General features: G+C 37.2%; 1 long non-coding RNA gene across 2 annotated transcripts; it reads left to right on the plus strand.

Annotated features, from left to right (window-relative positions):
* Nucleotides 1-5,230: 5,230 nt before the first annotated feature.
* On the plus strand, nucleotides 5,231-20,713 carry LOC120771777. 2 transcript variants are annotated; one of them, XR_005705003.1, is made up of 4 exons: nucleotides 5,231-6,756; nucleotides 6,851-7,014; nucleotides 20,157-20,311; nucleotides 20,403-20,713. It is a non-coding gene; the product is annotated as an uncharacterized LOC120771777 (long non-coding RNA). The 2 variants fall into 2 exon arrangements; XR_005705002.1 differs by having other exon boundaries at nucleotides 5,231-7,014.
* The last annotated feature ends 2,911 nt before the right edge of the window (nucleotides 20,714-23,624 follow it).

Below are 23,624 nucleotides of genomic sequence, written 5' to 3' on the forward strand. Positions count from 1 at the left end.
AAAGCACCTCGGATTCTTCGCCTTTCCGATTACAAGCAATTTAAGTTTTTCCGATTCAGTCATATTGCTTCCCACCATGACAGTTATTCTCTCCTTGCTTTGTTTTCCCCCAAAGCATTGCTCATTTTTGAATGTCAGTGTTTTATTTGGCAGGCATTTGAAAAACAATTCAGTCTCATCGGCATTAAAGATGTCGTTTGCGTTGTAATTTTCAAACAATCTTGGTAAAACGTTCATTACCCATTCTTCGCGATTTTGAAGGTTGGCGTCAGCACTTTCTCCACATAAAGTTTTTTGAACAATACCATGGCGTCTTTTGAACTTATCTAACCAACCTGTACTTGCCTCAAATTCATGGTGTCCTAGTGCTTCAGCAAAATCTTTGGCCTTTTGCTTTAATATTGTTCCAGATAAAAGAAGATTCTTACCACGTGCAACGACTATCCATTTCAGCACTGCTTCATCAATATCCTCAAACTGCCAAGTTCGAAGCCTTTTGCGTTTTACGCTAATTGCCGCATCTACCACATTTTTCAAAATCATTTCCTTATTTTTTAGAATATTTGATAAAGTGCTGGGAAGATTTCAAACTGATTAGCAATATCTTTTTTTCGTACCTTTCCTTCTTTAACTTTGTTAATAATTAATAACTTTTTTTTCAAGTGAAATGCTGCTTCGATGCGTCATTTTTACTTCAATTTCTTAACACAACTGAACTCCTACTACAATGTACATACATATGTATGTATTTTCATTTTGGGATTCCCCGTATTACATTTCGTTTATTTCTGAGAATACGCAGTTACAAATAATTGAGTGTAACCGAAAACATATTTGAAAAAATTCACTATACGGAGACAAAAACGTATGAAGCTTGATTTTCAAGCAGTAAAATTTGTTCAATATATAGAAAACTTCACTATATAGAAATTCATTATAAGGAGACAAAAATGCACCGAAAGTAGAACCAAAAAGCTGTGTATTCAAAATGACTTCATTATAGGGAGAGCTTCATTGTAGGGAAGTTCACTACAAAGAAGTTCCACTGTATTTTATATATTTGCATTACAATACAAATTATAAACGAGTAAGAAAGGGCTAAGTTCGGGTGCATCCGAACATTGTATACTCTTGCAACTTCCAACAATCAAAGCCAAAGTGGTACCTGTGGGAGGGGAAGACTCCCGAGGTGATGGAAATTTAGGCCAGGAGTAGGGTCAGGGGAAGCAGTGTATTAAGCTGTTACCACACAAACGGAATCGTATCCTGATATTTACGATTTTTTTTGGTTCGATCACTTCCTACATTTGCCAAGTTTGTTTACATTAACTTTTTATTGTGCCCAATTAATGGCTTGTACTCGTATGTATGTTGGCTGTGGAGTTGACGCAACATCGTAGGTGAGTGAAGTTGACATAACTTCTCCCCCCTTTCTTTGAAAATTCCCTGAATTTTTGTTTTTAATTATTTATACTTAGCATATGAAAAATTAATAATATGAATTAATACTATTTTGTCGGATGTTGGTTCGATTTTAGTGTTATTTATTTTAATGTTGGCTGGTAGCAATTGTTTGTTATATTATGTCCCGGTGAATTTTTTATCAATATTACACCGGTTTTCAATTTCTATAATTTCTGTTGAATTTTCTATTATACTTTTACAGTTATTTTTATATAAATACATATATATAATTTTGTTTCTTGTAAAGTGTGAAAATTTAAATTTTGTATGTACTCGAATGTTTTATTTTTATAATATACAATTTCTTGTGGTTTGAAATTCAATGTGATAAAGTTATCGTTGCTTACTGGTGTAATTAATGATCTTTTTAATGTAATAATTGCAGTAGACACTCTTATGATAAATACTATTCTATTTTCTTTATATTGAACAATTGTTAAATCAATTAGGGGTTTCACATAGTATCATAAAGTTATAACGATCCGAAAACCTAGCGTTCAGAGTTGTATTTGCGTAAACTTATTTTTGTATGCAATCCAACAACAATTTTTTTAAACTGGTATAAAAATTTATGATTTTATCCATACCATACCTAAATATTTAGAAGTTTAAATAAATCAATGTCAAGTTCGTTAATTTCTTGTTCTGTCAGGATGTTGCTTGTCATTATGTTGAGTTTTGAGGATGCTATATTGTTAAGAATATGTTCTATATTTTTTTCTAGGATTTTAATTTTTAAAAGCGGGTCCAAATCAGATAGTTGTTTAAATACGCCATCATTTTTGTTATTGATGACTTCAAATTTTTCTATTACATTTCCTCTGTAATTTTCTACTGCTAATTTTAATTGGCTGGAAATTTTAATAAAATGATTACTGGTTCTAATGTTCTTGTTTAAATTTTCTATTACGTTATGGTTGTTTTCGTCTATAATTTTAAGACGTTCTTCTAATTCTATTCTATCATTGTCGTCCATTGTGCCTGTTATAAGTTTTAGTCCCATTCCTAATGCGTTGAGTAGTCCTCTTTTATTTCTATGAGGCAAAATTGTCAAAACTTTCGATCTTGCTCTGCCTAACTTATGTTCCAAAAGTAGTCTATTTTCCAATTTTGTTGATCTTATGTTTAACTGCAGTGTGACCATGATATCAAAAATTTTGTTAATGTCTATTATAAGAAGTATTTTGCAATAATCTTTAATCATGTTAACATTATCGAGTTTTATTTCGGCATAACCGTTCATGCTATCAATCGGCTGTATGGTCAGTGTTGCTATTGTGAACGTCAAAGTCAGTTTTAGCAGTCAAAATTAGCAGCGTTAAGATTAAATAATTTCGTCTATCTGGGAACCAACATCCACACCAACAACAACGTTATCAATGAAATCCAACGCATGATATCTCCTGCTAACAGGTGCTACTTCGGACTAGGTAGGCAATTGAGAAGTAAGGTCATCTCTCGACGAACAAAAACTAAATTCTATAAGTCAGTAATTATTCCCGTCCTGCTATAAGGTACTGAGGCATGTATGATGACAACATCTGATGAGTCGATGTTGCGAGTTTTCGATAAAAATTCTGCGAGTTGGTCCCTTCGAATATCTCATTCGATGGAACGATGAGCTGAATGAGATATAAGTACATTAACATAGTTCAGCGAATTAAAAGACAGCAGCTACGCTGGCTAGGTCATGTAGTCCGAATGGACGAAAACACTCCAGCTCATAAAGTATTCGACGCAGTACCCGCCGGGGAAAGCAGAGGTCCGTTGGAAGGACCAGGTGGAGAGGGACCTTGGAATATCCAAATTATTCACCCAATTCCAGTAGCCATCGCTGTAACCTGGGATTGATATCCTTTCCTATATGTTTGTGGTACTGCCAGACTAGTGGTTGATGGTCAGTTGAAAGATAAAATTCTTAACCGTAAAGGTACGGCCTGAAGTAGGCAACTCCCCATACTATGGCGAGCAATTCTTTTTCTACTGTTGAGTATTTTCTTTCATGATGATTAAAGGTTTTACTTGTGGAGCTAATAGGACGGTCATTCTGCATGAGGACTGCTCCTATGTATAGCAAAGTCACTTGCATCCGTTACCAACTTAAATTTCTTTAAGAAATCTGGGTAATTTAGGCTTGCAGGTTTGTGAGCATCCTTTTTAATTTAAAGAACGCATCAATATAAAGTGGATAATTTTTGTTAACTTTTGAATCTTTCCTGAGATCTTTTGTTAATCCATAGCACATGGCACCAAGCATAATCTTTTATGAATTTTCTATAGTAGACAGTGATTCCCAGAACTTGCTTGATTTGTTTTTGCGTTTTCAGCAGTTTTAATGATTGAATTGTTTTAATTTTACTTCGGTTGGGTTTAATTTCTTCTGGTGAAAGAATGTGGCCCGAAAATTCAGTATCATTTGAAAAGTATTTGCATTTGTCAATTAGAACTTTTAGATTGTGTTTCCTTAGTTTATTAAGTACGTTATTTATACTATGGAAGTGTTCTTTGAAGCTTGTGCTAATTAATATGTCGTCTAGGTAAACGACGCATATTTTATTTACAAGGTGCTTTCTAAACTAAAAAGGACCTTTTGAATCTAGCGCCCCTGATGGCGCCATCTATATATCGACTGGTACGTTAGAATTTGTTATCTTTATCGATTGTCCAGTGAAAATTTCATTTCATCTATTGGAAGTGAAGTTATTGCATTTTAAGTGTCAGTTTGTTTGTGTTATCGGTGCGAAAATGAGCTTCGAACAAAGAGCCAACATTAAATTTTGTTTTAAAATTGGTAAAACTTTTACCGAAACGTTTCAATTGATGAAACAAGTTTATGGCGATGATCGCCTATCCCGAAGCAGAGTGCACGAGTGGGAGTAAGGACATAAATGGCGATCAACATGTGGGCCAATCAAAATCCTTCATCACCGGAAATTTCATAGAAACTGTGAGTGAGTCCATCAAAAATCAGCCGAAATCATTTTTGAAATTCAAGGAAATGGAATTGAACATCTCCAAAACATCGATTTATCGCATTTTGACCGAACATTTGGGCTTACGAAAAGTGTGTGCACGGTTTGCTCCGCACAAATTGACTGACGACCAAAAATTGCTCAGAATCCAACATTCGAAGCACGATTATTTGACCAATGTGGCAGGTGAATTTTTAGTCCGAAGGAATTCGATTAAACCCATAATGGCCTAAAGGTGTGGAAAATGCTATTTTCTATCTTCCTCTTAGACCTGATGAAAACCTTTAGCTAGATCAAGGGTGGTAAAATATTGGGCTTTACCCAGTTTCCCTAAAATATGTATATTCTCTGTATTTGGGATGGGAAATTTGTCATTTACAGTGATTTCATTAAGTTTCCTATAATCGATTGTAATACGCCACTTTTTCTTACCTGAATTGTCCGATTCCTTTGGGACAATCCATAAAGGGGAATTGTATGGAAACGTACTTTCAACAATAATAATTTGTTTATATCATCAATTTGATTGTTGTTCTCCTCTTGACGAATCATAAGATATCTGTATATTTTGAAATCGTTCATTGTGGTGATAATTTCGTGTTATACTTCGAGGGCATGGCTTAAGAGTTTGCCTTCTTTGAAAAATATATCACAATTCTCTTTTACAATTTTAATATGCTTCCCTTAGTGTTTTTATATTGCTCGATAAGTAAGGTGTATGTTGGATAGAAATGTCTTAAGTGTCATTGATTCATTTATAGCTTGACAGAATTCCTGCGGCTTAAAGCCATATTGCTCATATTTTATGTATATTTAACTGGTCTAATATATTATAATAAGGGCTTACATTGTTATTTTTCGCGTTAATTGCCCTGAAATACAGTTAATGGTAGGACTCCCTGATGCTAAAATTTGCTATCAGTTCTTTTTTTATTCTTTCCTATTTCAATAATGTTCCTAATCCTCGTATTACGTTGAGTGCATCACCCTGCAATTTATTGATTACTCGTCGCTGAAATGCGTATTCTTTGAACGCGGTGTTCTTGAAGAGTCACAGGGATATTTCGACTTCTCGTATGAAAGACATAAGGTCCTTGTCGTCATTGTCTCTGAGTTCTTTTATCCTGTTGGCTTCCTTGACCTTAGTTGCTTCTGTCATGATTTCGTCGTTGCCGTTGCTTTCGTCACTCAATTTTAGTTAAGAATTCTGGAGTTACTTTAACTTAAAAAAACTCTTTTTTTTTATGACAATTAGCTTTGTTTAGGATCGCTCAGTTTAAGGCATTTTTACTTCAAAATTACATTTTGAAGTCCCTTAGTCTTTGCCAGTTATCACAGTCACTTCCCCCATATATGTTAGCTGTGGAGTTGACGCAACATCGTATGTCGCGCGAAACAGTCGGGCTCGAAGTCGTGCCCAGTTAACGTAACCCCGACCGCCAGGCCAGGTAGCGAAAAGGCAGCACCTTCGACCACCCAGGCACAAACCGCAAAGCGGAAGAGCGGGCAAATCACGCCGCAGGAGCCCCCTAGTTCTACAAGGCTGAATGGCAACAGCACGAAGGCAGCCGGAGCCAACCCTCCGCACCAAATCCCCCTGCGTGTAGGAGAGACGGCGCATGGAAGAGGTATTCAGAGACCGTGAATAAGCAGCGTCCTTTCATGGGGTCGACTTTAAAAGCGGAACGAGAGGTCCGCTGTCTGGGTACGGAAGATTGCTCCCAAGTTGGAAGGCCTGGAGGGCCCCATCTTCTGCGCAAAAAGAGGGGAAAACATACCTATCATGCACATCATGACGATGTATCTCCACAAGTGCGCAGGAAAACCGTACGAGTTTGTTATTGGTCTGACCAAAAATCAGAACTTGGGCCTCAGCAGGGGTAATAAACAGCAGGGTCGAGAAAAACGGATGGAGACTGAATCTTTCTATCGACGACGAGTCGTACAAATACGTCCGTGGACCAAGCGTCCACCTGAATTATAGGTACAACTCGGTGGTATTGAGGCCTTATAAACCTACAACGGCCACCGGGAGCAGAGAAGATGCTTGTGGATGAGATTTCCACTCAACCTAGCGTTTGCACGGCGGAACAGGCTACGACTGTTGCGGCGTCGGAATTCCCTGACAAGAGGAGTTGCGTTCAAGGAGGGAAGCTACCCTCCAAGCAGGAACGCATCAAGGGGCTAGGGAACCCAATTGATGGCAGCGCGGATGACAGCGGGGTGGGCAGCGGCTCCTTATTAAACCGATCCTGTAGTGGCCGTCAACGTGAAAATTGCCCAAGTAATCCTCCTGATCCAAGAGGTTAGAGGCCTCAAGGTGAATTCCAATAAAGTAATCTGGGATCTTTTTAACGAGAGACCTAGAACTTGAGAAGTTGTGGGGAACAACATTGACTCCTTTTGTATTTCAGAGTTCCCGAAACAGGATCTAACATCAACCCATTTTCCGGTATAGGCATCCACAGCACCTCCAGAGGCTGTGGATAGGTTAGTGAGTTACTGAATGCGACACAAGTTGCCCCTAATTCTAAGATGTGTTACGAACGTCAATGCGTTGCGGACTGCAACACACGAGGTGAGTTTCTTTAAGAATACATAATTAGTAGTAACTTAGCTATAGAAAATGGGAGGTGTGAACTCACCTTCATCATAATAAGTAGGAGAGAGCTGCTTGACATCATCTTGAGCAAAGAACCTGTGAACGGAATGGTCTCACAATGAAGGGTGTCAACGGAGCCCTCCATGTTGGATCATAGAGTCATAAGGTTCTCGCAAAAGGCAGAGGTCAAGCAACACCCTCCTAGACGTAATTCTTGGAACGCAAACTGGGATACCTTCCGGGATATGCTAAGTAGGAATTTGAGCTGGAAGGGTTGTCTGTTAATAGTGTTACGGGTTCACGACGGGAGAGCAGGTCGTCTGCGATAAGCCAGTCCATCATGGACGCACACCACTGCAGCTGCCACCTGAAGGCGACCACAAACAGGCGCATCTGTCTGCAAACTCTCAGATCGTATGGAAAAGGTACAGAGGCTGATAAATCTCAAGCGTTTTTGAGACACGAAAAATAGTTAGGGATGCACAATTTTAAATACACTCCAATTACCTGTCGCGAAAAGACTTATAAATTATTCCGGTAACGGAAAAAGCGTGCGTTCGGTTCAACGGTTCACATAAAAGAGAGTTCTTTATTACACTTATTCTAATTGCCAAGCCTCAATCTTTAAACTAACGGCTTAAACTAGTGGTAATAGTATAAATATGTATTAAAAAGGGGAAAGTATAACAATTTTCAACTTTCGTTAAATATTGTAACAGATTATTGTAAGTATTAAGGTTAGGTAATTGCGAGTGGGGTGCAGCCACTTGTTTCCTTCCTGAATGCCCGTCAGATATGTTTGGACCACTGTCGCCAAAATGTTGCTTGAGAGCAAACAAGTTGCCATCTCTCGCAGCAACGAATTGGGTCCCCTGACACGTGCTCTGGAGGTAATGCTCGCAGGGAGCACCCTATCAGTAAATGCGCTGGGGTTAGTGCCTCGCCGTCGTTGGGGTCTTGGCTCAACGGTGTTAGGGGCCGAGAATTGAGGATGACCTCTACTTTTGCCAGTAGTGTTGACAGTTCCTCTGCGGTCAGTAGGGCGTTGCCGATTACGCGAACGATGTGATGTGATGGACTTCACCGCGTCTTCCCATAACCCGCCGAAGTGCGGCGCCCTCGGTGGTATAAAGGTGAAGCTGAATCCTTCGTCTGCGGCGAATCCTTTCACTTCTACTGACTGGGCAAGAAATGCATCTTTCAGCTCGCGCAGCTTCCGGTCGGCATCGACGAAGTTGGTGGCGTTGTCGCTGAACATCTTCATCGGCATCCCTCGGCGTCCAATGAACCTTTTTAGGGCGAAAAAAAATGAATTAGAAGACAAGTCCGAAACTAATTCTAAATGTACTGCTTTTGAAGTGAAGCAAACGAAAACTGCAACATAGGTTTTTACGGGTGGTCGACCGCGTATTTTCAAGGTTGTGTATATCGGACCACAAAAATCTACGCCACATATAAGAAAGGGCCGTAGTGCTCGAAGTCTTTCGACTGGCAAATTTCCCATTATTAGACTTTGCAACTTCGGCTTGCAATGAAAACAATGTATACAGTTTCTTACGGTTCTACTGCAAGCTTCACGGACACTAATTAGCCATATGCGTTCTCGAAGAAGCGCAACCAACGCTTTAGCCCCAGCGTGATGATTTCGAATGTGCAGGAACCGTAAATACGTTATAACGAAGTGCGAACTTTTATTTAGTAAAAGCGGAAATTTGGCATCGTATGGGAGAGGTGCATTTCATAGGCGACATCCTACGCGGATTAATTTGAACGACAGCGACATATCCGAGTACTCATGCAAAAACGGGTTGAGTTTTTGCAAGTTTGCGGGGAGGGTGGTGGCTTTATGCAATTTTTGAATAACATCCAAAAATTCTGAATGTTGGACCACCTGTGCAATATTTAGAAAGCAAGTGTGGACCCAAACCATATCGAATTATTCAATTCGTCCACGTTACTACCCCGAGACACTTGATCCGCAGGATTTTGTTTTGTTGGCACATGCCGCCAATGTACTTTGTCAATCAACTCTTGGATTTCGGACACTCTGTTTGCGACGAAGGTTTGTAGAGAGGATGTATGTGTTTTAATCCAATGTAAAACGATTTCAGAGTCTGTCCAAAATGTAATATTTTCGAAGTGTCGACTCAACATAGGCGCTACTCTTGACCATAATTTCGAAAGAAGATGCGATGAGGAATGCTTATCGATGAGAGCTGCATTAGGTTGCCTTTAAAGTTCTGCCAGCTAGTGTCAAGGCGCAATGGAATCGACTCATCCCAATCTAGTTTTTGGATCCAAAGCTCTTGCAATAAGATTTTGATAAGGATCAAAAAGGCGAGCAGAAACTGACAATATATTTCTTTTAGTGGCTCGCAGAACATTAAAATTGTCATCTAAAACAAAGCGAAACAAATCCTCTTTCGGCAACCAATGGATTCGTAACGTTTTAGTGAAACTTTTGTCATTGAAGCTTAATGACTTTTCAGTGCAATCACTGTCGAAAAAATTAGGGTGGTTCGAAAATCATTTCGTTAAGGTGAATCTGGCCGAGTTTAATATTTGAATTACCTCACTTCTCAAAAGATCTAGAGTCTCAAAATTTTCGAACCCTGTTAATAAATCATCAACATAAAAGTTTCTTTTGATGGCCAATGAACCGAGTGGATATTTCATTGTATTGTCATCACTGAGCATTTGCAAACACCGTGTTGCGAGAAATGGAGCAATAAGCTGACAATTTCTGTCTTTTTCATGCACAATTATTTGACGGTACATTTTAGTGATGTCCGCTGTTAGTGTTATGAAAGCCAAAACGAAGAAGAGTTGAGTATAATAGCAGAACCAGTCAAAAACGCTACTCCCTTTCTTCCTTTTCTTTCCTTAGCGAGCAAAATGTGTGAACAGTTGAGCCCGTGGTAAAAACGCAGAAATCAGCCATCTTTGTTTGTTTTCATTTGAACAATGTTGCCATTGCTCAATACGCATATATAGTTTTGTACACATCTATGTTTTCAATTACAATTTTTTATAAAATAAAATATCAAAACTGAAAACAAACTGTTAAAAATAGTTTATATATTTATAAATACTAGCATTCGACTCTGATTTTGAGTTATTTTAAGAAAATTTCAAACATATTGAAACATATTGAACAGATTGAAAAAAGTTGATAATTACTACAGTATATCGATATTGGCAACCATGGGTTGTGAGAGAGCATTCAGCTGCCACGTTTCTTCGGCAAAATTCCAAATGCCGTGAATTCTCACGGCATCCTACGTCAAAGAGAGAAGGGAGTAGCGTTTTTCACTGTTCACTTATATTGCGCGCCCATAAGATAGGTCGTATCAGCTGAGCCGGGCCACGATTTTACGTTCTCCACTGTTTGTGATATAACTCTTCTTGGATGGTTGGACCTACCATCAAAAGTTTATTCAACGCTATTTGAGTTGAAGATCGACTCGAAGCATCAAAGACAACACGTAATTTGATTGTTGTGCTCTCGGGCCTTAAAACGCATTGATGCGGAATGAAGTAGTGTGGCTCACTCGGGATCTTATTGTTTGTTGGCTCATGTGACCCAGTGCTCTAATATTCATTCATAAAGTCCAGATACATTCTACGAAGTTCTGTATCTTTTAAAGTCCTTCTCCCCAGGGCATGAAACCGCCGAACTGAGGTATTTTGCCAGATATAACCCACCCTAAAAGGGTTTTCTGTAATGTTGGTTGATCAGGACCATTTTTAAATTCGCCGACAGCTAGAAGATCGAAAATATTTCTGCACCCAATAAGATGTCAACTTTTTTACATTTGTGGAATTCTGGGTCCGCCAATTCAATATTGTGCGGAATTTTCCAGCCATTAACATTAATATTATATGGTCTGGATGATTAGCCAAAATACTTCGCATTATTCAAGATTCCGCCGAAAATTCGTAATTATTATTATTCGCGACTTAACAAACGCGCTTAATTTTGCCCCTACTTTCGTATTGGAATTGCCAATTCCAATTACGTTTAATGTTTTGTGCTGACGTCGAATCCGCAACTTTTGTTGGCACAGTAACTTTATGACGGAGGACTTTTATTTTACAATTCATTTAATTACAACATAACCTTATATAACAAGGAGATTATGTCTACAAAGCAGGCAAGCTTTAGAAGATTCTGTGAAAATGTCATCTCCACACCAGATGCAGCTAGGCTTCATAAGGCACCACTCAGGGCAAGAAAAGAAATAAGCGACGTAACGTATACGACCAGCGCGGAAGATAGTGCTACATCACTTCTGCGGGCGCACTTCCCGGCTTGAGTGAACATCAACCCCTGTAAGACAACCATCGTCCCGTTCACGAGACGTAGCTCCTTACCCGGCCTCAGGTTGGGGCTGCCAACCAAGGATTATTAGGTGCTTGTACAAATGAAATATGGAAATTTTCCGAGCATTTCTCAGGCAGAAGTATTTGCCATAAATCAGTGCATAGAGATAAACCTCCAACCAAACTATCGCAATGAGTGTATAATCATACTTAGCGATAGTCAAGCGGCAATTAAAACAGTATCTTCCTAAGAGATCAAATCGCTACTAGTGCAGGAGTGTACAGAAAGGCTGAATAGCCTAGCGGAGCGTAACCATGTGTACCTCATCTGAGTGCCGGGTCACAAAGGTATAGCCGGTAACGAACTGGCTGATAAGCACGCCCGCTCCGCAGCTTCCATTAACATGGTAGGACCTGAACCCTTCATTGGAGTGGGTCCCCATACCAGAAAGAAGTTGCTCCGCAAGGAAGAAGGGGTAGGTAGGGAGAAGCATTGGGGGGGTACAGTCTCAGAAGGTTTAGATATGCTATTAACCTCCCTAGGGACAAATTCAGTCTATTGGTCGCATTTACACTTGCCATTACAAGCTGAAGAAGCATTTGCACAACGTGGGATTATCTTCTTGAGTAAATTGCCGTAAAAGGTCGCGGTGCAATCCTAATGTAATAATCTGATCTAATCTAATGGGGAGTGAGCAGCATTATCCTCCGATTTCACCCATTTTCGTACTGTCAGCAGAAGTTTTTATAAGATGTGTACTCAGCAAATTAAGCTCTTGTAGCTTAAACTTTTTTACTAAGAAACCCACATACCAAGTTTCATCAAGACAACTTTTCTCGTCATCTTGATCATTTATATATGTATATAACCCTATATCTAACCCGCTTAGTTTTAGGTGATACGTATAAGATTGACAGGCTTGGCAACATCAATTGAAAACAAGTAAGGAAGGGCTAAGTTCGGGTGTCACCGAACATTTTATACTCTCGCATGATAAAGTGATAATCGAGATTTCATTATCCGTCATCTACATATTTTTCAAATACCGTATTTGTGTAAAGTTTTATTCCGCTATCATCATTGGTTCCTAATGTATATATTATACAGAGAAGGCATCAGATGGAATTCAAAATAGCATTATTTTGGAAGAAGGCGTAGTTGTGAACCGATTTCACCCATATTTCGTACATGTCATCAAGGTGTTAAGAAAATATTATGGACCGAATTTCATTGAAATCGGTATAGTAGTTCCTGAGATATGGTTTTTGGTCCATAAGTGGGCGACGCCACGCCCATTTTCAATTTAAAAAAAAATCCTGGGTGCAGCTTCCTTCTGCCATTTCTTCCGTAAAATTTTGTGTTTCTGACGGTTTTTGTTAGTCGGTTAACGCACTTTTAGTGATTTTCAACATAACCTTTGTATGGGAGGTGGGCGTGGTTATTATCGGATTTCCTCCACTTTTGAACTGTATATGGAAATGCCTGAAGGAAACGACTCTATAGATTTTGGTTGACATAGCTAATGTAGTTTCCGAGATATGTACAAAAAACTTATTAGGGGGCGGGGCCACGCCCATTTTTCCAAAAAAATTTCGTCCAAATATGCCCCTCCCTAATGCGATCCTTTGTGCCAAATTTCACTTTAATATCTTTATTTATGGCTTAGTTATGACACTTTCGATTTCCGCCATTTTGTGGGCGTGGCAGTGGGCCGATTTTGCCCATCTTCGAACTTAACCTTCTTATGGAGCCTGTAAATACGCGTACCAAGTTTCATCATGATATCTCAATTTTTACTTAAGTTACAGCTTGCACGGACGGACGGACAGACAGACATCCGGATTTCAACTCTACTCGTCACCCTGATCACTTTGGTATATATAACCCTATATCTAACTCTTTTAGTTTTAGGACTTACAAACAACCGTTATGTGAACAAAACTATTATACTCTCCTTAGCAACTTTGTTGCGAGAGTATAAAAAGTCTTGTGTCTGACTTCTCCAAATTAAAGGCACGAAAATATTTAAATAATTAACGTTTTTATTGAACTAATAATTATAATGATTTTTAATATATATGGGCCCTATTATAATAATGTTTTTTCAATTAAATTTTATTATCAAAATAATCATTCTCAAATGGCAATTTGTTTCAATTTTTAATGAAACTCAGAGAGCATTTCTGTTAATAATTAGTAGTAATGTCAAAAATAAATCGAGTCAATACTATATCCCCTTATCTCCTATAAACCTAATATAAGATTTTCAAAATTCCGGTTGAGTTTATACCGTCCAAATAGGTAAGATATCTTAGTAAAATTAACTGTCTTCATTTTAATCTCCCCCTTATATGGAAGACAAGTATGTAAATTTTTTTTCGTAGGCTTGTACAACTGTTCTTAATTATGATGCTAAAAATTAGCGTGATCTGTCAACCAGTATAGTTCAAACACATAAAAGTATATTGACGCCCAACATGTCAATCGCGTCCGAAAACCGGATCGTAAAAACCACCGTGGGAATATACTGTAGGCATAAAATAGATTTAAGATATTTTATATAGAACAAGTAAGGAAAGGCTAAGTTCGTGTGCAACCGAACATTTTATACTCTTGCAACTTGCAGGAATCAATGTCAGGGAAATACTTTACGATGTAAAACGTCAACCAGAGGATCGGAATCATACACTATATATAAATCATACACTGACCTACATATTCGGCATAAGATTTGTTAGAATACCCAAAATCGTTCTACGTGGTCATGTCATACACTAAATAATGTTTCTTGAGTTTCATTAAGGTACCTCACATACAATCACGAAAATCCTTGTAATGGATATATGGGAGCTAAGTCAAATTTTCGCCCAATTGTATCTTTTTTAGGCATACCGTTAAGTAAAATATGTTCTGTAATTTTCATTGAGATAACCTAAATATTGGCTGATTTATTCAGAATAAAGGCACCTGGAAGTTCAAAAATCTTTTTATTAGGTGTATGGGGGTTCAGGAAAGTATTGACCCCATTTTAACACACACATTGATTTTTTTCGGAAAAAAGTCTACTATAGGTACTGGGGTCCACATATTCGGTACCTAGGGTCTTGAATAGTTTTGGTTGTATTTGATACAGTTTTGGTTACAAGGTGACATACTTTAAAGGGACTATTAATGCAAAAGTTTATCCCATTATATCAATTGCTTTTTGATTTGTGTGGTGAAAAGTGAAAGAATCAAATAGAATATAAAGTTTTGTTATATGCGAAGTAAGCGGGGTTGTTGTCCGATTCCGATAATTTTCGCAGTGTAACATAGAAATATGATAAGAATGCTACACACTAAAATTAGTTCAAATCGGGCGGGTTCCAAGATATATCAATCCAACAAAAAGTGGGCGGTGTCACGCCCATAGTCCAATTTTCACAACGGCTCCCATAAAGTCCTCTCATACCATCTCTGACGTATTTAATTATTGATTTATTGTGCTTTTACTAGTTTTGAACAGTATCATTATATGGGGAGTGACCGAAGTTATCTTCCGATTTTATCTGTTGTTATGGTGTGAAACCATAATTAGGTAGGATTAATATATTTTTTGACCAAATCGTGAATGGATTTAATTCAAATATAGGATCATATTAACTTTTTTTGAAAGTCATATCCCATCCCGTCAAGTAAAATTTTACTGGAAGCATCCTCTTAACCCTCATCGAGACCCTCAGGTCTGGTCAGGCAAACGTGATCACACCAACAACTAAGCAGGTACCAGCAAGTACCCAGGCAGCGAAAAACAACATAAAGCAAGGTGAGAATGTACCAATAAAAAAAGGCCAGTCTGTACAAACTGGCATTGACCGCTACATCAACATAAAAAGGAAATTAAGTCCTTCAAAGTCAGCGGTCAATCTCAAGAAATTTCAAGGCAGTACACCAATAAAGAATAAACAGGAAGTTTTAAATGTCAATAGGTTTGCCTTACTAAGCAATGGTTCAGACGACGATGCGAAGGGTACCACCACAGTCGTTAATGCCAAACCACCCCCATATATTTGCGCGAGCGTAGCAGTAACGCTCTCGTTGCTGAATTAAGCAAAATTGTAGGTACTAACAATTTTCATATAGTGCCTTTGAAAAAAGGCAATATAGACGAAACGAAAATGTAGACCTACACTGAAAAAAGTTTCATGGAAGTCGTTAAATTTTTGTCAAATAAAAACAAAAATTATTATTCGTATCAATTGAAGAGGTTTAAGGGTCTAGTTGTTGTAATTAAGGGTATAGAGTCCGCCGTAAACTCTAGTGAAGTCTAAGAAGCATTGGAAGAATGCGGTTTTGGTATTAAAACTGTTGTAAATATATTTAGTAGTAACAAAGTACCACAGCCAATGTTTAAAATTGAATTGTTGCCGAATTCGAATCAACTTAAAAAAAATGAGACCCATCCTATATATAATTTGAAATATTTGGTGCATCGTAGAGTAACTATTGAAGAACCACATAAAAGAAACGGTCCGGTTCAATGTACTTACTGCCAAGAATATGGGCATTCTAAATCATATTGCACTTTGTGTGGTATGTGGTGATTTCCATCCCACTTCTAAATGCACCCTTAAGAAAGAAGAATTAAATAAAAAATGTAGTAGTTGTGGAGGAAATCACACTGCTAACTACAGGGGTTGTCCTATATATAAAGATTTGAAATCGAAGTTGTCACAGGACATTCAAGTACGTCGTAACCAAATGTTACAAACACCCCATAATGAAATTATAGCAACCTCAGAAAACAGTTCAAATCTTATTCTAACAATAATGGTATGCAAGGAAGCTATGCAAATGTGGCGAAAGGCAACACTGTGCAAATGCAACTGCCGCAAAATCCTCCAAATGGAGGTATTGAAACTATGATTATAAATCTTACACAGTGTATGACACAATTTATATCTACCATGCAAAACATGATCCAAGATTTAATAAAATCACAACATCAAATGCTGCAAAATTTATTAAGTAAAAAATGAGCTTACTAAATATCTGTATATGGAATGCTAACGGTGTTAACCAACATAAATTAGAGATTATCAAATTTCTGTCTGAAAAGAATATAGATGTAATGCTTATTTCAGAAACTCATCTAACAAATAAAAATAATTTCAATATACCGGGATTTAGACTATATGTATGTTACGAATCATCCGGATGGAAAAGCGCATGGTGGCCCGGCAGTGTTGATTAGAAATCGTTTAAACCACTATGCTCTAGAATCTCATGCTACACCACAGTTACAAGCTACAACAATATCAATAAAAATTCGGAGTTGTGACTTAAACCTTACGGCTATATACTGTCCACCTCGTTTTAAAATTACAGAAACCGAATTTAAAGACTTTTTTGGAACACTAGGTCAAAGATTTCTAGCAGGTGGAGGTAATCGGAAAGGACGACAGCTGTATCAAACTGTTATAAATAGGCACAATAACCTTGAAATAATATCTCCGGGTAAGCCGACGTATTGGCCTAGTGATCGTAAAAAAATACCAGATTTAATTGATTTCGCTGTAATCAAAAATATAGATAAATCGCTTATAACAGCTGATACATGTATTGATCTATCTTCTGATCACTCTCCTGTACTAATAAAGTTATGTGAACAACCCATATTCGCTAATCCAAAGGTGGGTCTAACTTCTTATAAAACGAATTGGCTAAAATATAAAAAATACGTCAGTAGCCACATTAATATTGAGTACAAAATAAATACAGGAAGAGATATTGACGAAAGCATAAGAGAAGTCAATAATATAATAACCAGCGCAGCTGTCTTAGCAACACCAAACAAAAGCTATAATCCGCTTGGTCTCTGAAAAATCTCTAATAAAGAAATAGAGATGCTTGTAAATGAAAAAAGACGTGCAAGACGTGAATGGCAGATAAATCGCTCCCCCTCCACTCAGCTTCAATTGAAAGCTGCGGTACGTAAATTAAAAAAAGCGCTCAAACGTGAGGAAGAATTGAACACCGAAATGTATACATATATAGAAGCTGTATCCAATTTCAAACAAGCAAAATTCCCTTTGGAAAGCCCAAAAGTCCATGAAGCCACCAACTGACTCCAACATGCCAATACGAGACTTGGGTGGAAATTGGGCTCGAAGTGACGAGGAAAAGGCTAATTGTTTTGCAAATCACCTTGAAAAAGTATTTCAACCTAATTTGACAAAGAATAATTTTAAGCTGTCAATTTTACCCAACACCGCTAAAGAGTCGCTCAAGTCTCCTAAGACCTCGCCTTCTGAAATTATTGGTATCATCAAAGAACTTAATCCAAAAAAGGCGCCGGGATATGATAATATTTCCCCAAAAATTGCTAATTGAGTTACCAATTATTGCTGTAGAGGTGCTCTCTTTGCTCTTCAATGCAATTCTTAGTTACGGATACTAACCAATTTCATGGAAAAAGTCGCAGATTATCTTGATAGATAAACCTGGGAAAGACTTAACACAGCCGTCTTCATACAGACCAATCAGTCTTCTACCCTGTCTTTCAAAAGTATTTGAAAAAGTATTACTATCAAAGATAACTCCTTTCCTCCATGAAAATAATACAATACCAACGCATCAATTCGGTTTTCGTGCGAAACATGGCATAATAGAGCAAGTAAATAGAATTACTAACGAGATAAGGAAAGCATTTGAGCACAGGGAGTACTGTTCAGCAATATTTTTAGATGTAGCTCAGGCGTTTGATAAGGCGTGGCACGAAGGTCTTTTATACAAGATTAAAAAAAATACTACCTTTAGAACTGTATAAAACATTGGAGTCTTATTTAAAAAATAGACGATTTATGGTAAAAGTGGGAGATTTCATATCTGATGAACGACAGATAAGGGCTGGTGTACCCCAGGGCAGTGTTTTAGGCCCAACACTATACATCATATATACAGCAGATCTTCCAACAGCTAATAATGTATTAACTTCAACTTTTGCGGATGACACAGCTATAGTGAGCCGTAACAAATGCCACATTTTAGCATCACGAATATTAGCGAAGCATTTAAGTTCTGTCGAAGAGTGGCTAGCGAACTGGCGTATAAACGTGAATGAACAGAAGTGTAAGCACATTACATTTTCGCCAAGACCAAAGATGTGCCCGGCAGTAAAAATAAACAATATATTAGTACCCCAAGCGAACGAAGTAACATATCTTGGTATTCACCTAGATAGAAGGCTCACATGGAGAAAACACATCTCTAGTAAAATAACATGTATGAAGATTAGAGCTGCAAATTTTAATTGACTTTTAAATAAAAACTCAAAACTTAGCCTAGACAACAAAGTGCTTTTGTATAATGCGGTCATAAAGCCGATTTGGATGTATGGCATTCAACTGTGGAGTACGACCTGTGCAACCAATATTGATATATTACAAAGGTTTCAATCAAAAATGCTTAGAACAATCACGTGTTCACCATGGTACATGCGTAACGAAAATATCCATAAAGACCTTAGTATCCCTATGATAAAGAAAGAAGTAGAAGACAGCAGAATTAAATATATATCTAAACTCCGAGATCACCCAAACCCTCTGGCTAATGCTTTGGTACATTCCTGCGATCAGACACGACTTAAAAGAAGAGATATGCCTGCGTACTAAGGAGAGACGTATCACCAAAACAGCTCAATCACGTGCTTGAGCCTGTCTAGTTTTTAATTAGAATTAAGATTTTATAACTTATTGTTAGGCTTTAAGAAAAAGCCGATCCAATAAATAAAATAATTTTGAAACAAAAAAAAAAAATATTTTGTTTTTAAATGTTATTTAAATATATTTAGAGTGTAGCAAACGACTTGTGCTTCCAGGTAGCTTCCTAAAATTTAATTGGATATAGAATTCAGAAAAAAAATTCAAGGATATCGTATCGAAAAGGACGAAAAAGGGATATTATAATATTACACCTTAGTGCACCAATGGTGCTTGGCTAGACCCCATATATTTTGTATGAAAATATATGAACTCTGGTATGTTTCTATCACTTCGCACGGTTGATTTATCTGTTTTCATGTTCGTTACATGTCCAAATTGGTTTGTATGTTTATCTAGGTCAAATACTTTAGCCGCTAGAGCGTTTTAAAGGTTAAGGAAAATGTAATTTTTCTCAAAATGTTACATTTTTTGTGAACGCTATTGCCACGCCAAGCGTGAACAAGGCAGTCAATTTGATTTCAACCAAATCGAGAGGTAAGAAATTTCAAAAATGTATCTTTATTGTACATATGTATGTATATGAGCGTAAATACAACACGTATTTCCAACCAAATGTGTGTAAACACCACTTGGCCTAACCAAGCACATTGGTCTCGACTAAGTGTATCAGACCGTTGGTTTCGACCAGGGTTAAGGGGATATACCAGTGTGACACTTTCAAAAAAGAAATTTTTTTATTCGCTTTTTCGATAGTTTATTACATATACACACATGTATAAGTGAAGCTTCAAGCGCGTTTTTCTCGAAACGAAATTTTTCAAAATTGCTGACAACATAACTGAACGAGAAATTAACCCATTGACTTCAAACTAAAACTGAGTATTGTTGAATATATTTACAATACAATGAATGACCTACGATCTTCTTGATTGGTTGAAAATTGTCCTAAAATTGTTTTTACCTAAAACAACGATTTTTTTTTCAAAATCACGCCATTTTGTTAATTTTTGATATTTTTCAAAGATTGTACATAGGTCATTGTATAGACAATATCTTTAATTTTAATAAACTTTTTAAATTTTTGTTTTCAGCGACTTATTCGGCCGGTATCTTGTCAGCAGTTGAGCTACTTTTTTTTTGGCACCTCGGAAGACAGCCCACCACTCTATTATTTCTCAACATTATCTTAGAATATAGCTGAAAATATACCTTATTATATTCAAAGAAGTTCGAAATATTTAATCAGGTACTTTCTCTTAAAAAAATTCACGAATACGCAATAGCGTAGGTATAAAAAAAAAAATTATGAATCCTCAATAACAAAATTTTCTTTGCAGATGAATCGTTGAACAAAGCATTGGAATCTTAAAAAAACGGTGGAGAATTTTAGGATATAGCAAGGGAGGAAGGTATCACTCCACAAAAGTGGAAGATTTATAAATGTTTGTGAGGCAGATGTTATGCATAAAATATACAATAAGTTACGACCCTTAAAAAAGCGATTCTTAACACACACAAAAAATGGACATGTGTAGCGCATCGCCTCACCGCAATCGACCAACCGATAAGAAACCATATAATGAATTCTTTAATAAATTTAATTCAAAAATGTATACGTCCTTAACTTTGTAAATAATTTTATTTTTAATGTCAAAAATACAAATACAAAAATTTTGTTCGTATAAATAATTTTTTAAATTTTATTTTTAATGGGATATTCCATTCATTATATTCTAATTTATGGTGTTTATTACTAAAAATTATACAAAACATAAAATTTAAAAAAATTTGCTCACATTTCCATAAATTTGTCTATTACGATTGGTAATTTGCGTTCGAATGACAATTCGAACGAACGGATACGTTTATATACTCGTTCACGTTTGTCATCATTCCAGATTACGATAGAAGCGTTACGATCACGCATGTCATAATACGAAATAGAGGCTTTTACTTGACGAATGATACGTTCACGGATGTAACGATTCGACCCCTGTATTTCCACTCGCTTCATCATCCTAATCAATTATATACAAACAACTCGATTATTTTTAGGTGATACAAGCCATGGTTAGGTGAGAAAAACTAGTTTAACCAGTAGCAACATGTTGCAAGAGTATTTAATGTTGGATTGTAAAGTTATATAATGTTATATAGGGTGGCTCACCAACCGTGCTACAAAAACAATCCTTAATTACTTTTTGTAATCAGTGTATTACATTTATTTTTCGTTGTATAGCAATTTTTTTTTTTATTTTATATTACTAAAGTCGGGATTTCCTCAATTATCGATTGAATGGACTGATTGAATTCAATCAGATTTCTGGTTTTGAATGTCTTTAGCTTGACATAACGCCATAAAAAAGTCTGGTGCAGTCACACCTTGAGGGCGAGCGGAAAATGGAGTATCTTGATATTATTTTGTTTTAAAATTTTCGTTGGAGCTCCGGAATACGTCTTCGACGTAGTTCTGGGTAAAAAATCTCATTCAACATCTTCCGTTACCATTTTCTTGAAAAAAGTATGTACATCTTGATAAAACTAGACACCACATAGTGACTCGTTCTGGGTGAAGTTCTGTCTCAAGGATTATTTCCGGATTCGATTCACTGCATATATGGAAATTTTGCTCGTTTAGATTTTCTTTTAGATCAAAACGAAGTAAGTCGATTAATCACACGGAAAAAGGTTATTACGTTTTGATTTTGTGGCGCGATTCGTGCGCCACCCTTTATTATAAATTCTAAATCGATCCGGCATAGATTAATAAACAATAACAAAAATAATTTTAAGACTGTATGAAGCTGAAAAAGGCACATCTTGTTTTTTTGGTGTCTTAAATGCTATAAGAAATAAAATAACAGGGAAGGCCAATGTAGCGCTAGAGTCTTATAACAATCCGCTCAATTTGAAAGCAATTTATCTTAACCAATTAGGGAAATTTAGCGTCAGTTGACACCACGAACCACAAAAAACATATAGATATGATGCCGCTTGCGACTATTGAATGCCCCATAGGTTCGATATCTCTGCGGGCATATATGTCTCATACTGTACAATTGGTACTATTGAGTATAAAAACACTCGACGCATGGTGACGTTTCATTTAAATCCGTTTATCTCGCCAAAAACGCCTCAACTTGACTGTCCAATAGAATCACGCTATGCCCAGGTGAGCGGAATCATCTATGTATATAGTACCTATAAGTTGCCCAAGTTACCCATTTCATTTTCGTCAATTTCTGTGAAGTCATACCTTATTCTGGAAAATAAAGTGCCCAATTTTGAATATCTAAAATGGTAAGTATCGATGTTGTTTCGATTTTACTGTTCATTTTTGTGCGTGGTGAAATTTCACTGACATTCAAACGAGTGTTTACATAAAAATTGAGGTTAGGTTTGTTGATTCAACAATAGTAGTAGCCAATTTTGCATATACAACCCGTGTTTTAACTTGCCCTCGTCCTCGGAACCCGGCGAATCCCGACGATAACAGCTGGTCCGGAAACGCCTGGAAATCAGGCACGGAAATTGTCCCGGCTCTATCGGGAAATGTTCCCGATTTTTATTCACATTTTGAAAAAAAAAAATATTTGGCCGAATATGCTGTCACGACTCCGTGTTTCTCGCACAAACTCAACAACAGTATTTCAAAGTCAGTGAAAGTACGATTAATCGAAAACGTTGCCAGTGCCATACGAGAAGTCGACAAATTCTTCAAGAACTCATTTCCAAAACGTGTGACTGTATTAGCAAAGTTTGAAACTACTTATACTTGGTGAAAAAATTGTCCAGTTGTGTGAAACAAGATGGGTAGAGAGGCACGATGCCGTCCTTCAATTTGTTGCGAAGTTACAGTTGATCATCGAAGCTCTGTCAAAAATCAGTGAATGGAAGAACAGAGAAACAACAGGCAAAGCAACAATTCTCATATCGAATTTGTGCAAGTTCGAATTTATCGTCGGGCTCTTCTGTCTCAGCGACATTCTATCGCTCACCCATTCGCTCAGCGTAGTTCTTCAAAAGGAAGCAATTGATTTGGCGAAGGCATCAAAAATTATTGGGACTTTGCTTGCCACGTTGGAAAAAAGAGGGAAAAAGTTGATGAAATATTCCAATTGATTTATTCAGAAGCCAAGAAAATGGCGGAAAAACTCGATGTTGACGGAGCGAAACCGGGAACATGTGGTTGACAAACGAAACTCGAAAATTACGACGTGAAAACTTGCGAAGCTTACTTCAGGGTCTCTGTCTACATACCTCTGCTGAATACCATCAAAGAAGATTTGGAAGCTCGTTTTTCACAAGAAGTTTTGGATGGTTACCAATTGAGTGTGTTGCTCCCAGTAAAAGCAAGTCTTTTAAAAGAAAACCAAATCGATGATAGAAAGATTCGGTAATCTTCTGGATGATGAAAAAAGCGTACAAAAATTGAAATTCAAAGGTGAATTAAGCTACTGGCAATGTCACTGGCAGCAGCAATAAAAAATTGAAGGCAGCGAAATTCCAACTTCTGCACTGGAAACATTAAGAAAATGTGATGTCCAACAATCCACACC

The sequence above is a fragment of the Bactrocera tryoni genome, chromosome 3 (genome assembly GCF_016617805.1).
Source record: "Bactrocera tryoni isolate S06 chromosome 3, CSIRO_BtryS06_freeze2, whole genome shotgun sequence".
Taxonomy (NCBI): domain Eukaryota; kingdom Metazoa; phylum Arthropoda; class Insecta; order Diptera; family Tephritidae; genus Bactrocera; species Bactrocera tryoni.